The sequence below is a fragment of the Rhipicephalus microplus genome, chromosome X (genome assembly GCF_043290135.1).
Source record: "Rhipicephalus microplus isolate Deutch F79 chromosome X, USDA_Rmic, whole genome shotgun sequence".
NCBI lineage: Eukaryota > Metazoa > Arthropoda > Arachnida > Ixodida > Ixodidae > Rhipicephalus > Rhipicephalus microplus.
The window spans coordinates 332,404,480-332,423,251 of record NC_134710.1 but is presented as its reverse complement, the minus strand read 5'-3'; the positions used below and the strand labels follow the sequence as shown (position 1 = coordinate 332,423,251).

The 18,772-nt window shown below is 45.5% G+C and overlaps 1 protein-coding gene across 1 annotated transcript in view; it reads right to left on the bottom strand.

Annotated features, from left to right (window-relative positions):
- Nucleotides 1–18,772, bottom strand: part of LOC119161241 (cytochrome P450 4c3) — a 100,474-nt gene that overhangs the window by 48,677 nt on the left and 33,025 nt on the right. The window lies entirely within an intron of this gene.

The following is an 18,772-nucleotide window of genomic DNA, read 5'->3' as shown; positions in this document are numbered from 1 at the left end:
GCTTAATTGGCTATAGTGCAGTTACTTACACCTGTGACTTACTGAGACATATTATTGTACGCTCCTACACCACATATAATTACTACACGGCTATTAGTACTACACTATATTGCAGCTAAAACCGTAATTCTTCCACTGTGCTTGCGAAATTGAACAACCTCTGTTTAACTTCCAAATGACAGGTACAAGAATATAGCGTTGATGTCACACATTACCGTAACAAACCCGCATACTATAATTAGGCATTTACACAGATATGAGTCATTGGAGCGCCCGTTGCTTGCTGTGTTACGTATTGCTTTTATAGTGTAGTATATTTTTTATGGCAGCCAAAATTCTGCAAAACTTCGGCATTACTATAGAAAAAAAACTTTTCTCTAGATGTTACTTTCGTAATAGAAGTCTCATCGCGCTTGTCAATGCACCACGATGATTCCACGGGGTGTCATCGACGGTTACAGAAAACAGAGCAGACGCGTGGACAGAAACTGTTTTGGGGGGGGGGGGGGGAGGGTTCTCTCTGTTTCTTGGAAGGGGTGGCACCTCCTTGAAAAGATAATTTTTTCGCTTTGTATGCTAGGCGAAAAAAAGCTTTTGGAGGGGGCACGGGCCTAATGCGCCTTCCCCTGGCTACGCCACTGGAACAAAATCACCAGTCATGGATGGCACAGATGATTCTGTCCAGAAGATGAACTGTAGAACAAATTCTGTGTCTGCGTTGTTAATCGGGGTTTTCTAAAGCACATTTGCGTCAGTATTGATGCTCTTATCATGTGTTATTACATTACTTTTAGGAAATATTGTGTTTTGACGATTCATAACTAAGGACAAGCTTATTTTCATTTAAGTTAGGCAGTTGTCGAAAGGTAAGGAAGAAAAAAACAACTGATTGTTGCCATTTATATGATTTATACATTGTCGTACGCATTGCAACAACTTCCTGCATTTTTGTAGACATATTGTAGTTGGTTACAATTTCTGTTTATGCATTAATATTGTCTGTAGCCATCTCCGAGTCTCATATGTTTCAAGCAAACCAAGTAACTTATTTTATTTTCGTTCTTTAAACTTCCTGTTCTTTTTATTTGGTAGGGAAAGCTACTGAGTTACACGGAGCTGTTTTCTGGAAATATTTCAAGATAGTTTAATGAAGAAGCTTTTATGGGTGAAATCTTTCTTCTACAAAACAATCACAAAACGTCACTCCGCATCGAATAAAGGCTGATAGCATAAAACTAAAGAATACTAGCGGTGAGAACTCCAGGGGTCTCTTGCGTATGGTGGCACAATTGCTAGATCACGTTATTCACTAACAGATGTTTTAGGTGAACATGTACAAAACGGGAAAAGGGTAAAGTAAATTTCTACCTTTGTTATAGCGTGATAGTGCGGTGCTATCCATCCCGAAGTTTCTGAATAATGCCTTTTATCGTCGATGTTTCGGTGCGCACCATTAGGACCTTCTAGTTTTTTTCAATTTTTGTGCGGTTCGACATAATGTGAGCAACGGGTGCCTGACAAGAAGCTTCCCAAAACTACGCGAACGCTAAGCTATAACTTGTTATACCCTATAGCATTGTTACCCTTATATTATACATTTATGACTACGTACATGGCTTCTTGAGTGGTCGCTGAGAACATAAAAAATGAAATTGTATTGTAACATCATACAGGCTCGTTTCTGATGCGTGATCTATTGCACAATACTTGCACTGCTTCAATACACACTAGCCCCGCCGCGGTGGTCTAGTGGCTAAGGTACTCGGCTGCTGACCCGCAGGTCGCGGGTTCGATTCCCGGCTTTTGCGGCTGCATTTCCGATGGAGGCGGAAATGTTGTAGGCCCGTGTGCTCAGATTTGGGCGCACGTTAAAGAACCCCAGGTGGTCCAAATTTCCGGAGCCCTCCACTACGGCGTCTCTCATAATCATATGGTGGTTTTGGGACGTTAAACCCCACAATCAATCAATCAAATCAATACACACTAACATAGCTACATCATTGCATGCACCCGATGAAATTCTCGTCTCTGAGTCATTGCAGAGAAGCTGGACTACACGTTATACGGACATGTGATGAACGTTAACATACTAAGGAAACGTGGTAAGTGAATGAATTGCTTCAGAATGCTCAATATATTAACGGCAAAGGCCCGATAAACAAATTAGCCATTCCGACCGGAGGGTGATGGTGTTGAACTAAATGCGTGCCTGGTTGGAATAAATGAATGATAAGGAGTGTTTGCAGTCTGCCTGTATTATTGTCCGCGTATGAAGAATCATTTCATTGTGCCAGCGACACTGCGCAGCTTTCTATAGGTAAGTGTAAAAGCCTTACCGCACTACATTTAAGTGAGGACCACTAGAGGGCGGCAAGACGAGAGAATGCTTCCGTATCAGCTCCACCTTTCGGCTTTCATTTCATCGGTCAAGTGTGGATAATCTTTCTAGATTATCTGCTGGTCATCTTAGGCAAGTTCTAGGGCACAACCAGCCCAGTAGACCCCCTTATCATCCTCTTTTGGAACATCGTTCCGATCACACTCGCTAGGCCTCGAGCAGGCCTAGCTTGACTACGCACCTCATTCGGTGCCGGCGTTCCCGCCGCAGCGTGGCCACCATGGAGAAGGGATCACCGAAGAAGAAGCCAATGCACCTGGCTGGATTACTGTTCACGAGAAACCCCCCGCAAGCCCGCTACAAGCTACCGGAAAACATCGCGTCCCCGCCGGCGCCATGTATACATGCCGAAGCATTGAAGAAAGTTGCAGCCGCCTCCCGGCTGCCACCTCTACCCGCTAATCAATGCCGTGTGGTCGCCCGCCCGGGCGAAGGACTCGGCGTCCGTAAGTCCAACGAGATCAAATTCTTACAATCACTACTACTCGCAGCACAGCTCCCGCCAACCGCTGCCGATGAAGACATTGTGTGTACCAACCACACGCAAAATGTCTTCGTTATAAGTCCACCGAGTACCAACAACGTTGAAGCGTATGCTAACGTGCGTGAGATTGCCCTGATGGAGCAACGCTACCGCGTTTCTGCTTACGTCGCCGCACCCGGCATAATCAGCTGAGATGTCGTGCGAGGGGTTGCAGCCGACCTATCTGACTTGGAACTACAACGCCTCTTTCGGACGCTGCACAACCCGATGTTTCTTGGCATGCGCCGCATCAGGAATACGACTACTGTGATTCTCCTATTCAATTGACTAAAAGTACCGACCTACGTGTGTTGTTGTACGTTACTGCTACGTTACACGCTATAGAAGAGACAAATAGACAATTGTCGCATTTGCGGCCGCGTCAGCCACCGCAAGGAAGTGTGTCTGACTCCGACGGCGAAAGTTTGTGAGCATTGTTGTGTTCAACTCACCCATAGTGAACATGAGTGGGTTCAACCGAAATACGAATTGTGAGGTCAAGCGCCACGTTAGCGGCGCTCACACATGCCCAAACCACTATCAAGTGCCCTACGTCGTCCGACGCCACCGCAGACGCTGCAGACGCAACACCAGTCAACCCACCAAAGGCAACCCAGTGACCACCAAACAGCAGCAGACGACGCCGACGCCCAAGCAGCTGGTCCATACCCAACCACCCACTTCAAAAAGCACGATGCAAACCACCTGGGCTGACTGAGTTGCCAATAAATGTGAGACCTGTTGCCCTGAACAGGCGAGACAACTGCCACAGCAAGTAACTGATAAAATACAGACACTCGAATGCAAGAAAGTCTTTCTTCGCAAAGAACTCGGCGAGATTAAGACAATTTTACAAAACATGAAGCAGGAGAGAGAACGCGCAGTCGCCGAACCACCTGCCGCACGAAACATGCAACAGCAGAACGAATGCCCAGTCAGCGGACCGTAACCCGACGCAACGGCCGCCTCCTCTGCAGCTGCAGCTCCTTCTAATGCAGCAGCCATGGGTCGCACCGCGAAACTCAGGGTAGCTGAAAACATAGAGGATGAACCGCTAACTAAAGCGAGCTTTACCGAAATACTTGAGCAATTTCGCACAGCTATGTTCGCAGAAATCACCCCCTATAATTGAACATTTTGTTGAAGTGCAAAAAAAAATGGATGGACAGAAGAGGCTGACAATGATTTGATTGATATGTGGGGTTTAACGTCCCAAAACCACTATATGATTATGAGAAACGCCGTAGTGGAGGGCTCTGGAAATTTAGACCACCTGAGTTCTTTAACGTGCACTCAAATCTGAGCACACGGGCCTACAACATTTCCGCCTCCACCGGAAATGCAGCCGCCGAAGCCGGAATTTGAACCCGCGCCCTGCGGGTCAGCAGCTGAGTACCTTAGCCACTAGACCACCACAGCGGGGTAAGAGGCTGACAAGGACAGCGCTTGCCGTTGTCAGCCTCTTCTGTTCGTCCGTTTTTTTAGTGCGCTTCAACCAATTTTTTAATTATGAACGTAATCCAACTGGCCCAACTTGCCATCTTGCTGCACCCCATATAAACTACAGCTAACCAAGCCGCGCTCGGCTACAAATGCTAAAAGAAGGAAGACAGATCACGGCGCCGCAAATCGCGCCTTCTCCCATGTTTCAACAATGGCTCCCACAACCAATCTTTTGCTAAAGAATTGCATCAGCTTCCGAAAGTGGAAGGCAGCCTTGCAACATTTCATTAAATCCGTTGCCGACCAGCTTGCCGTACTTCTACTAGAAGAGACGCTTACCACTGAACCCGCTTTGCGTTCCTACGACACCGAAGTGGATCATCGCGTGGGCACTCGAGGCATATCCACACTCATCTTAAATAAATACGCATACGTTCACCACGACGCCCACCCAGACCTCAAAGACGGATACAATTTGATTGAACTCATCCCTAACTCAATCTTAATCTTTATTGTATACAGCACATGCAAGAACACTTGGACCACTTCAGAAGTTCTCTTTCAAAGAGTGAGCGAAATTGCAGAGGATCATATGCTAATCATTGCAGGGAACGTTAACGCTCAGCATCAATACTTCGGTTACAGAGGCTTCTCTCGTAAAGGGACTGCTTTAGTTTTGCAAATAAACGCACACAGACTCACTCTCTGAACGAACCCTAACTCTCTCACCCGAATAGGCAACTCGGTTACTGACACCGCGCCTGATCTAACGATGATTCGAAAGGCAAGTCAACCCACGCAGACGAACCTGCGTGAGAACCTCGGCAGTGACTATTATGTTATTGAAACTGTAATCCATGCTTCTATCAACAAAATCAGGAACTTCCGCATTACGGACTGTAACCGATTTTGAGAACTCGGGATGTAGGACAATACCCATTATGATACACTAGCACAACTCATCACTCGACTTAAAGAGGACGTTGATAAGTTTACTAAGGGCATTGCAACAGATCGAGAGGTCGAGCATATTGACAGCTGGCTCGCTCACCTTCTCGAAGCTAAAAATTCACTTCATGCGAGATGGCGCACACAAAACCTTAACCGTAATCTACGCGAAAAGTTAGCTGATCTCAACCGGCAAATCGAGGACCACTGCCACACTCTTGAGCCTCAGCAGTGGGACGAAGTGTGCAGCTTGGTAGATGGTCAAATGAGAAACGGGGCCAAATCGAACTTGTTCAAACACCGACTAAGCGACAGACCATCCAAAGCGTCTTAACAACTCACTATAGACAGACTGATACACAAACTAAAATCCTCAGGTAGCACAGACGCTCCAATCATCGATGAACTAAGAAGACGTTACTTGTGCATCGAGCGTAGCTCGCCCGCCGGCTACTTGCCCGCCCAGGACGCGATAGAAGAGGATCCTCTCGGAGGCCCCTTCACGTGCGCCGAGGTAAGGGCAGTCCTAGTTGAACTCAATTGCCTTTTGGCCCCGGGCCCCGACGGCATACGGAACAAACTTCTTAAAAAAATTTGAAGAAGCAGACATTGAACTCCTCGCGGAACCCAATAACAAAATTTGTGAAACAGGCCACGTTCCCCCAAGTGGTGGGAGGCATCCCCAAGCCGGGCAAACCCCTAGCCATAGGCTCACTTCGCCCCATCTCACTAAGGTGCTGTGTGGGTAATGTGGCTGAGCAGGTCATCTTCAAACAAGTCACAACATTTGTAGATTAGCGACAAATACTACTACTCAATAAAATAGGCTTCCGTTCGCCTATGTCAACACAGGACTTCATGCTGATGCTGAAACACGAGCTTCTGGACAGTCTTCAGAGACACGAGAGCCATCTTAGCGCTCGCTCTCGAGAAAGCATTCGACCGAGTGAAGCACTAGCACATTCTTGCCTCGATTAGGCAGGCCGGACTAGGAACACGCTTCTATAATTGTGTTAGTTCGTTTCTATGTGACAGGAAAGCTACCTTGCAGCTACGCACATTGGGCTCCCAGCAATCCAGCCTAGGGGCGAGAGGCACACCCCAAGGAGCTGTAATCTCTCCGTTCCTATACAACCTATCCATGTGCGCACTCTCTCGGACACTTTCACAAATCACCGGCATCGGGCATGCCTTTACGCTGATGACAACACAATCTGGTGGACGGGGGGGGGGGGGGGGGTGACGGGCACATCGAAGAAATACTGCAATATGCAATTAACACAGTGCAAGCGTTTCTACAGAAGGCTCATCTCTTTATCGGCGAAAAAATTGGAGTTACTACTTTATCGCTCCAAATACAAGGCACGTAAATAAGTTTATTCAGTAATCAACCTTCATACGGCAGAAGGTTCACCCACCCAACGGCAGGGCAAGTACGTATTTTGGTCATGATTATAGAAAACAATGGCAGTGACGCCGCTAGCGTGACACGCATCTAGAAAAAGGCCGAAGCAATGGTAATACTCCTCAATAGAGTGAATAACAAACGTGGACTATCTGAGGAGTATCTCCGAAGACGTTTCCTCGCGTTTCTTATGATCCACCTAAACTACGTAGCCACCACCCACCTCTGGCAGTAAAGGGATGAGAACCACCTAGACGTAATCATTCGCTGGCGAGTTAAATATGTCCTTGGGTTGCCAGAAAACACCCGCATGGTAAAGCTTAATAAGCTAGGTATACAGAACACCTTCAACGAAATTGTCGAAGCGCCAAAATTATTCCAACTTGTAAAGCTGTCTTTCACTGAGGTTGGGCGATAATTATTGGCACAACTTGGGCTCAGTTCTCCGGCTACCCAACAACAACAGTGCCAGATCCCCGAGGAGTTACGCGCTAAATTCACAGTATCCCGACAACCCGAAACATGCACCCCACACTTATTGTGGGGGAGGGCAGGCACGGGCGCGAGCACTACTCAGTACCACCGCCACTATGGAGCATGACGTGGCCTTCGTAAATGCAGGGCAGTACGGTTACAAGGATCACTTTGTGTCGGTTGTCACCACACTTAAAGGCGACCATATGTCGTCCCTTATCTTATTACATGCGAATGCCGATAGCGCTGAACAAGTTGTGGTCGCACTAGCTCTCGCTGCCACCGAGCGCACAATTATCTACAAAGACTCGCGAGCAACCACCCAGGCCTTGATGGCGGCTTCGGTACGCCAGGAAGCCACTCTAGTTCACTCTGCTGCCAGTTTTACAGACAAAAAGCACATTATCTGGTTCTCAGCACAAGTTGGCCGACACGTACATGGAACCAACTTTATTTCTAACAAATTGACGCACTCCCGGGTGCGAATCGCAGCGTCCCATGCCCGGGAGAACCACTCGGAGGCAAAGGACACGCTTTGGTATTACCGAGATTCACTCCTAAATCAATTGGAACGGTGGAGGCTCCCCCTCCCGCATACAAGTTTATACAGAGCTCAGTCTATCACGTTACGTCAACTACGCACTAAGGCATACGCTTCTTGTCCTAAAGGGGCCCTGAAAAGCTTTTTTGAGCAACCATAAAATTAATTCACTAAAAGAACTTATTGCCTCACAAACTCATCGCCGGAAAACTTTTAAGAATCTGTCTAGTACGAGAGTTACAACAATTTGTCACACGCTGCAATCGCATTCTCGCTCGTCCCGACGAAAGCGCTGGAAGCTAAGCAGGGAGGAACGGGAGGGGCAAACAAAATATGTCACACGCGCCTCGTGACCTTGAGCACTTTTTCTTTTTTTGTCTTCGAATACGCAGCTTTTTCAGTGTGATCGCGCGCGCGCGCGCGGACAAGTGACAGTCTCCCACAGTAATCTCTGTAACGACTGAGCGCGCCATGTTCAAATCAGCTAATGGCTGATACATGTGCATTCTAAGATTGATTTTTGAGCGTCTTCCGTCATTATTCGAAAGAAGAGAAAGCCTTTTTTAGCTGACTTAGAAGCCTTTTAGCTGAAGGAAGACCAGCTACAGGTTATCCAGAGAGCCCATGACATGGTCGAGGAGATGCATCTGCCCGTGTCGTCATGGGTGCCACGCGCCGATGTGGTGCCTTAAGGGGGAGTGAGTGTCGGCTCCGGATCAAATTAAGTTGTTTTGCCTGCCTGCCTGTCTGCCTGCCTGCCTGCCTGCTACTTTCAAGCCTCCACGTGGCTTCTGAAGCTGTGCGAGTGGCATTCTATGGGCGATAAACAGTGTTGTTCTGTTCAATTAACTCATACAACAGAATTGACTCTATGGTATTGTGGCTGGGCACGGGCATTGCCATAAAACAGTGAGTCACGATAATTAATATATATTTTGACTGGTACTACAACAAGGAATATGCTGTACTGCCGACGTCGTACACATGCATGGTTATTCTACACAGCGCTTTTCATTAAAAATGGCATATGTTTTTCCTTAAAATAGTCGAATTACGGATAACACTCAGTGGACTCGCTCTGTTAGGGCAGTCAGCAATAATAAGAAACGAAACAAAAAACCGAGTGATATATATATATATATATATATATATATATATATATATATATATATATATATATATATATATATATATATATATATATATATATATATATATATGTGTGTGTGTGTGTGTGTGTGTGTGTGTGTGTGTGTGAGTGTGTGTGTGTGCGTGTGTGCGTTTGCGTGTGTCTTTGCGCGCAATATGCAATATCACCGATCTTTGTGTCTTGCATGTTGCATTATTGTGCTGCCAGTGCACATTGTGCAAGCTTTCATTCTTTTCACCCAAACATGGCTCGCGCAAGTCAGCGGCGTGCGGTTCGCATGCAATGTAGTTGTTTCCATCGGTGTTTCAATTATAAGACCCGAGTTCACCGCGGTGCATGATATCCTCGAAGTTCAAGCAAAACTAATATGAATAATTGAGGGGGCTCTGCGTCCCAAATGCATGATATGAAAATTAGTAACACCGTATTGCAGGGCTCCAGAAATTTTGACCACCTAGTTTTGCACCTAAATCTCATCACGGAGGCTGCAACTGTTTCACCTTCACAGAAAGCGGCGGCCAGGACTTGAACACTCCACCTCCAGGTGATCAGTCGAGCATCACAACCCCTATATCACCGTGGTTTTCTTCTTTCTTTCTTGACTAGATCACCGCGGTGGGTCTCAAGCAAAACTGTAATTGTAGTAAAAACTTTTTCTCGATGTTTCTGGGAAGCTATACGCTCTGTTTGAAAATACGATAAAACTTCTTGCAGGATATAAAGTTCTGCTCCAAACTGCTTCAAAAGAGAAATGTTGCTCTATGCTGCCCGAAACTGTGATTTTTGTCAGTAACTGCTCCAAACCTGCTCCAAAATAGAGCTGAGATATTGGAAACAGTGAACTTCAATCGCGTGACCATCTGGCGAGCCTAAGTGAAAACAAAGACTGGCTGTATAACAGCAGATTGAGAATTCTACGTGTACTCACTAATGTTTTGGATATATACTTCTGACAAGCAGACTTTTTGCGGAATGTGTGAGAAATTAGTTCAGCATCATAATGATTACTAAGTGCTGCTGTGGCGACTTTTACGCGTGACTGATTACATTTATTTATTTATTTATTTATTTATTTATTTTACCCTGAGGGTGCACAGTACATTTCAGAGGGGAAGGGCATGCACAACAATGAAAAAACAAGGAATACAATGCAAATGGCATAAAAATATTGTCACTAATTGGGGTACAAAGATGAATACTTCTAACAACTCACATCATAATAAAGCAAATGATAACACTAATTTTATCTTTATTACATGGTGAAGGCACAAAGCAATACAAATAAACAGTTTAACAAGCATACAGGGGGTAATTAGGTAATCATTGTTTTAAGGACATTCTTAAATTGAATGGATTCATTGATGCTTGTTATTGACGCAGTATGATGATGTTATTGAAACATTCATTTGTTTATGAGCTTTGGGCTCATTTATGTCGCAAGAACTCACATTTCAAGTGAATAGCTCATTTTACTTTTTCAAACTTCAAGGCTGGCTATTCAGGTGAATTATGAAAATAACATACAGTACTCGTATCAAATATAAACTGCTGCTTTGGCAAGTTACACGTGAGAATGGCTGCTTGTGCAATTTGGTGTTCAGCTTTATTGCTTGTATATCATATCATAATGGTTTCCATTTCAAAAGTAGATACCTACTATTACTGTTTAGTAACCATCCGTCTGCTTAATTAAATGTTTCGTGCTATTTCAGGTGATTATTGTATGTGCAGTATATTTAATAAGTATTCATATTTGCAAAAGCTTACATGACGCTTTAAACTGCGAGAGTCGCGTGGAGTTTCACCATCTGCTCCCAAAACATATAGTTCCTCCAAACTAGCATATTTTCTGCTTCAAAAACACTTATGGCTTCTCGAAAGCACCATTTTTCTTGCTCCGGAATCTGCTAAAAAATCGAAATGTCACTTCTATCACTGTTCTTGCTATACGTGTGCTCTTTCGCCCTTGCAACACTTGACCGATATCACTTGTTTCCTGCAACTAAAAAGAATGGTAGCCCATCCACGTTATTCGGTTTACTTTCCGGCGTGTGGTGTTCTCATAATTACGGATGTGATGACTGATTATCAAGTGAGCAAAAAATGCCTGAGTATTTTGGGTAGTAAATGTGCAATGGTATTGCGCTGCTCAGCTTGAGGCCAAGTGTTCGATTGTCGGCCATGATAGCTGCGTCATGATGGTGACTATACCATTAAAAAAACAAAAAACAGGGAAAACTGGTTGCTTAGTTTTAGGTACACGTTAAAAAAAAACCAGGAAACCGAACATGATGCAAGGTCCCCCTCTGCAGCATGCCTCATAACAAGACGGGATTGCAGCAGACAAGAACTAGGAACTTAAAGTTTAGAAAGATGGCCAAAGAATAACTGCGGTCAGGGTTAAATGACACGCCTTATTGGTGGACTGAGGATTAACTTGACGTTCCTGAGCACTTTTAACCGTCTAGCACGCTACAGCGCAAAATCAGATAATGAAGGAAATGAACAAGAGCGATGACGACGAGTGCCACACTTCGATATCAATTTCTGGAATAATTGCACGTATATTGATACTGTCCGACACAGGCTTCATCCAATTTACAAAAAATCCATTCCTAAAACTTAAAGATAATGAGGTGGCGTGCCTGCGAACGTGAAGAGAATGAAGTCTTTGCCGGACAATATACATATGCGTTCAATTTTTCCAATAACGTTTGCTGAAAGTGCATCAATGATCGTGGCTGCTTGGATTCCTTCCATTCGTTGAGTGTTTTTGCGCTGTAGTCCACCAAGATTATATACATACAAGGCCAACTCATCACTTCAATCAAGTTGTTTAACGTGTATGAAAATCTGAGGTGCTGTATTTATTTTTTAGTTTGCTACCAACAAGAAGCAGCCGCACTGACAAGGATCAAAATTGTGGCGTCAATATCACTCAATATCATAATCATCATCACCACCATCATCATCATCATGACTACATCCACTGCAGAGCAAAGTCCTCTCCCACAATTTGCCGATGAACCCGGTCTTTTGCTTTATGGTTCCACGTTATACCTGCAAATATTTTAATTTCATCGGCCCACCGAACTTTCTGTCTCCCCCCACCTCCCCTCGTGAGTTTGCTTTTTCTGTCAATCCCGTAAGTTAGCCTTAATTACCAGCGGTTATCCAGCCTAAGCGCTACGTTTCAAGCCCATGTACATTTCTTCTTGATTTCAACTACGATGAAATCAACTACGATGATGGAGAAGACGAAGAAGTGTGTTTTGAATAGGAGCTACTTCTGCTAACTCCGGCGTATTTCAGTTGTAATTTAAGTCTGTTGATCAGTTTTCGCTGCTCCCTCGGAGGGGATGGATGTAGACTACCCCGGTCGCCTGCCGGCACCAGCGGCGTCAGCGGCGTCCGCCTCTAGGAAGCGGATGGGACAAGCGAGTGACAGCGACAGTGATGATACTCATGCTTACTATCTCAGCAGTGAGGACTTTTCAGATGACGGTTTCCAACCTGTGCTGAGCCGCAAAGCGAAGAGGAGGAACATGAGGACATCCTCATCCTCAACTATTCAAACTGTAAGTGAAGCGCCAAAATCGAACACTTATACCATCCTGTTTCTGCCTGCACTTCCTACCGTCAGCATGAAACGCCTTAACAGACAGTCTGTGTCGAGGTCTCTGGAAACACTCGTCCCAAATGAGATCACGGACATAAGAGTGAACGCCAGAAAGAATATACTGGCTGTGGACGTTTTGCACGCAGGTGCATTGGGCGTTCTGCGCAGTGTAACTGACTTGGACGGCAACCAGGTGCACTCTCATGCTCCCTTGGAATGTGATGTAGTAACCAGCGTGATCTACGACATAGATGTGGCTATTTCCAATAATGACTTACAATTTCTTGTCAAGTCAACAACTGATACTCCAATTGTTGATGTCACCCGGCTAGGCAAGTCTCGCTGTGTGAAGATTGCCTTTAAGAGCACATCACTCTCCTCTCACGTGAAGGTGGGGTACTTCAGACATGCTGTGCGGCCTTTCATTCCAAAGCCTCTCCAGTGCCGTAAATGCATGAAACTTGGACATGTGAGCAGCGTCTGCGAGAATTCGGTGGTATGCCACCGCTGCGCCGAGCCCCATGAAGCGGATAAGTGCGTCGCAACTGTCAAGAAATGTTCTAATTGCAATGGATCCCATGAAGCCACATCGAAGGACTGCCCGCGGATTCAGAAGGAAATTGCCATCTTGAAGGAGATGGTGCGCGATCACTCATCTCATCGAGAAGCCGCAGCTAAAGTCAGAAGGCGTCGTTCACGTCGACGTCGGTCTTCAAGGACACCCGCTACCTCCTCGACACGTTTGCCAGATCCCTCATCAGTACCACCTCCTTTGCCTCCCAGACCACATGCCGTGGGAAAGGCTGTAAAGGACAAAGCCAGTGAGCATACCCTAACTGCGACAGAGTGGCCTGCACTTCAAAGGGAAGCAGCATCAAGCGAACCGAAGGAGTTTCATGACGGCCAGTCCGCGATCCCGGTTCGAGATCTTTCCAACCAAGACAGGCAAGTGACTGCAATTGTGCAATCATTAATTGCCACGATTCGCACTCTACTGAGCAGCATACAATCTCCGTCTGCTAAGAGTGCACTGGAAATACTGGATGCACTGAATCCAGTTCTTGCTAACGTCGTATAAGCGCAATGGCTCAACAAAATCTCATCTTCCGCACTGAAGTTAAATGCGCGTCGATTTTTCAGTGGAATGCCAGAGGCATGAAGTCCCGTATCTCGGACTTTCGCCAATTTTTTCGGGCCAATCAATTCCCTATACATGTCATATGTGAACCAAACGTATCAACGCCTTATAGATTGTCCGGTTATGAAGCTTTTTGTTCAGCCGCTTGCGAAGAATGAAGCAAAGTAATTGTTTACATTCACACAGACTTGACTTATCTTTCGCACCCAATAAGTTCAAATGACGACAATCAGTACGTGTGTCTTCGTGTAAAGAAGAATGCAGTTTCGTTCACGCTTATTGGTGGATATATATCTCCGTCATCGCGATTTGACTGCGACAGATTAAAAGACATCCTAATGAGGACCGATGGGCCTTGGATCATCACCGGTGACTTCAACGCCCATCACATGCTTTGGGGGAGCACTAGGATGAATGCCAAGGGCCGGAACATTATTACATTCGCTTTCGATTACGACCTTTCCATCATGAACGATGGTACCCCCACATATCTGCGGGGTCTCACGTATGGCAGTTGCCTTGACCTGACATTGGTGTCACGGTGCTTCTCTCACAAAGTTAAATGGTTTTGCGATATTGAGGCTCATGGGAGTGATCACATACCCACCTACGTGACGATCGATGGTATCATAAAAATTTCTTTTCCGGTGTTGTAATTGGCACTGACTGGTCGATGTTTACATCGCGTGTTGAAGACGCTTGCCAAGAAGGCCTCGCCTGCAGCCTGAAAAATACCATAGCGGAAGCTATGCAAGCGTCCAAATGTAAATTACCATTTTCGTCTAAAATAACACAGTTTGACATCGATCTGGAAAGATTACGAGCTATACGAAGGCGTGATGAACGACGATACAGACGCACAAGATCAATTTACGATCTGAGGGAAGCAAGGCGGCTTCAGAAAAAGATTCAACGACGCATTTACAAGCTGGAGAGCGAACGCTGGAAATCATTCTGCGAATCTCTAGACCCTCATAAACCGCTGTCATATATCTGGAGAACAGTTCGTGGTCTTCGCTCCTCTCCACAACAACGGCACCCTTTTAAAGCTTTGGCACTCCATCATGGAAAAACAGAACTCGAGGTGGCTGAAGAATTTTGCACGAGAGTTGCCGGGAATATTATGAACGAGAGCATCGACGCCGTGATCGTTCCTGAGACGCGATTACCAGAAATAGACAATCCATTCACCATGGAAGAACTGGAAGGTGCGTTAGTCGCTTCTAAGCACATGTTATCGCCAGGTCCTGATGGTATTACTTATAGTGCGTTGGGACACCTTGGACAAAAGGCCAGAAAAGGACTTTTAACATGCTTCAACAACTCCTGGCTCAGCGGCAGTGTTCCCCGAGAATGGAAAATAAGTTGATTAATACCACTTTTGAAATCGGGAAAATCATCATTGGACTTGACAGCGTATCGTCCTATTGCCTTCGCAAGCTGCCTCGGAAAAGTGATGGAAAGAATGGTTCTATTTCGTCTCGAGTGGTACTTGGAACGATACACCAAATACCCTTCTTGCATGGCAGGCTTTCGTCGGGGCCGCTCCTCCATCTACTGTGTCCTTGACTTATCGACATTTGTGCAACAAGAAAAAAGTCGCAAGCGCATATCAGTGGCACTCTTTCTTGACGTGAAGGGTGCATATGATAATGTAGCTCACGATGCCATCCTCACTTCTCTCGCAGCAATGGGCATTGGTGGACGAATGTTTCAATGGATAAAAGAATATAAAACTGGCAAGGGTTTCTTTGTGCAAGTATATGAGGGTACAACTGCTGAACATTACACCTACTGCGGAGTACCTCAGGGAGGTGTTTTAAGCCCCACATTGTTCAATGTTGCCCTCATTGGTCTGGTGAAGGTTCTGCCAAAGTCGATGTGCCTATCCATATACGCCGATGATATTTGCCTCTGGAGTGCTGCAGTTACTCGCCTTCAGGTGCGTGCACGAATACAGCGGGCAGCAACCCTTACAACAGCCTACCTTCAGAAACAAGGCCTAACTATATCAACTGTGAAGTGCGCGTTGATGGCGTTTACACGCAAACCAATGACGCCATACCCTGTTTACATCAATGGGCAGAGTGTCAAATATGCACGGATGCATCGTTTCCTGGGCATAATAATCGACATGTCTTTCGTGGAGCCCACATTGTGCGTACTTGAAGAAGAGACTGCTATCTATTGTGCATATAATGAAATTCATGTGCGGGAAAGCATGGGGAACTTCTGTGGCCTCCATGCTACAGCTGTACAGGGCCCTATTTCTGGGTCTATTGCGCTACAGCTTGCCGGTACTGACTAACACTTACAAATTCAATACTCATTCATTGGAGAGTTTGCAGGGTCAGGCCCTGCGTATCTGCCTAGGACTGCCCCGATGCGCTTCTACTTATGCCACAATCATGCTTGCCAAAGACCATCCGGTCAGGACCTATAGAGTTGTGGATTGCCTCATAGCGCACGTTCGACATGCTAGCCGTGTCCCCGACCACCACTTGGCCCTTCTGCCCTCCGGAAGGCCACGTGCCACGTTTTCAGACGTCATAGCCAACCACCTAAACAGCATTCCATCAGGATATACGCCAGCTGCGAGAATGGCATGTCCTTTGTGGTGCCTCAACCAGCCGAAAGTACGTCTAGAAATTCCGGGAATCAAAAAGAAAAGCAATCACTCCAGAGTAGCATTGAAGCAAGCAACACTGCTATTATTACATGAGTTGTACTTAGACCGAACGCAGGTATACACTGATGGGTCCGTTTTGTCCAGCACCTTATCAGGTGCCGCTGTAATTCCAGCTGCAGCAATGACAATCAAGTTTAAGTTGTCGCATATGACTACATCTACGGCATCAGAGCTTGCTGCTATAAGGGCTGCTTTGCAATACCTCGTTCAAGAACGTCCAGGAAAATGGGTCATATTCTGTGATTCGAAGGCAGCGCTTCAGAGTTTGCAGTCTGCCATGCGTAGGAGGAGTCATGACCAATTGGTACAAGAAATAAGACATTGCCATCATGAAGCTCTAGAGCGAGGGCATGATATTATATATCAATGGCTGCCTGGACATATTGGTATTACAGGAAATCAATTAGCCGATGATGCAGCCCGCTCAGCCAATGAAGGAACCCGTGTAGTCCCGTTTCCTCTATCAAGGAATGATGCAGCAAGACAACTTTACCTGCTGGCTCGAGATCTCACACGCACGTTCTGGTCATGTACCAGCTTCCAAAGGTGTCAATTTTATAAACTGGATCCTTCGCTCAAGCTTAAGCTACCATCACAACTTTCCCGCTCCGATGCGACACTGTTATGCCACCTTTTGGTTGGGTGTTGCATTTACAAAGGTTTACTCCTTTCGCATTGGTATGGCAGACACTCCTACATGCGACTACTGTGGAGCTGAAGGGACCATCGAACACGTCCTGTGCAGCTGCGCTTGCTACGACACACAGCGATGCCAGCTCCGGATGGTTTTGAATCAACTTGACCCCGGACCATTTTGTGTGCAGAAGATACTAGGACCTTGGACATCTGCCTCAGTTGCGCAGAAAGCAACTAAAGCGCTGCTACTTTACCTAAAGTCAACAAACCTGAGCGACCGCCTGTAGACTGTGTGTGCTCCCCGAGTGTGCTCGTGATTGTGTGTACCTTCTCATCTCTCTGCAACCTCTTTTCTCCCCTTTATCCCTTCCTCAGTGCAGGGTAGCAAACCGGATGTCCATCTGGTTAACCTCCCTGCCTTTCCTTGCATCTTTATTTCTCTCTTTCTCAACTACGATGTACTTAACCAGAGTTTCTTACCTAACTCACTCTGCTCTCTCCTTGTCTCTTAAGGCTACACTTATCATTTTCCTTGCCCACGCTCACGGCGTCGTGCTCAATTTATACTCAACACTGTTTGTAATCATCCAGGTTTTTGCTGCGTAGGCAAGTACTGGCACGGTGCAGCTGTTATATATACTTCCTTTTGAGGGTTAGTGGTAGAATAATACCATTCTTGATATGAGAATTCTTGGCGAATGTGATCCTCTCATCCTTATTCTTATAGTTATTTCACTCTCATGGTTTGGCTCCGTGGTTTCTACCTGTAATAAGTAGACACATTCCTTTACAATTGACTTCCAGCAACTCTCCACCTATCACAAAGCACTGTTTTCTGGCGAAATTTTTGCACATTGCTTTAGTTTTATGCATATTAGTTTCTGACTTACTCTTATGCTTCCTGTGTCTAGTTCAGTTATCGTGAGCTGCACTTCATCCCCTGAGTTTCTCATCAATGCAATGTCATCAGAGAATCACAGGTTACTAAGATACTTTCTATAAACTCTTATCTTTAACTCGTCCCGATCTAAGGCCCTGAAAACCTCCCGTAAAGACGCAGTGAGCAACATTGAAGAGATTGTATCTCTCTGCCTTACACCCTTCTTTTATGGGATTCTGTCGCTTTCTTTGTGGAGAACTAGTGGCTGTACACCCGCTCTTGATTTATTCCAATATGTTTATGAAGGGTTCCTCAGTGTCCTGATTTCGTAGTGACTGCATCACTGCTGATTTCTCCACTGGGTCAAACGCCTTGTAAGTTATTATGGGTATGTATAGGGGTTCGTTGTATTCCGCGCATTTCTCTATCACCTGAATGATAGTACAAATATGGTGTATTATTGAGTAGCCTGTATGAAATCCTGCTTGGTCCTTAGGTTGATCGAAGTTTTATGTTGCACTAATTCTATTAGGTATTTTCTTATGAATGGTTTGTAGAGAACGGCTGATTGACCTGTAATTTTTCAAGTCCTTGACGTCTTCTTTTTTATGGATTAAAATAATGTTTGCGTTCTTCAAAGATTCTGGTACTCTTCAAGTAAAGAGACTCTTCGAATATATAGTTGCCAATTATTCTAACACAAGTTTTCCGCCATCTTTCACCAAGTTCGTTGTTACCTTACTCTTACCAGCGGCTTTGTCTCTTTGTATTCCTTCTAGGGTTTTAATTACTTCACCTGTCGTTACTGGTTAGATGTCGAATACATCTGGGCTAAAATTCCTTCTTACGGTATCATCCTGGTTGTTTCAAATTCTGTATTGTTTGTAGCACTCCTCCGTCACCTTAACTCTCCTATCCCAATTGCCGA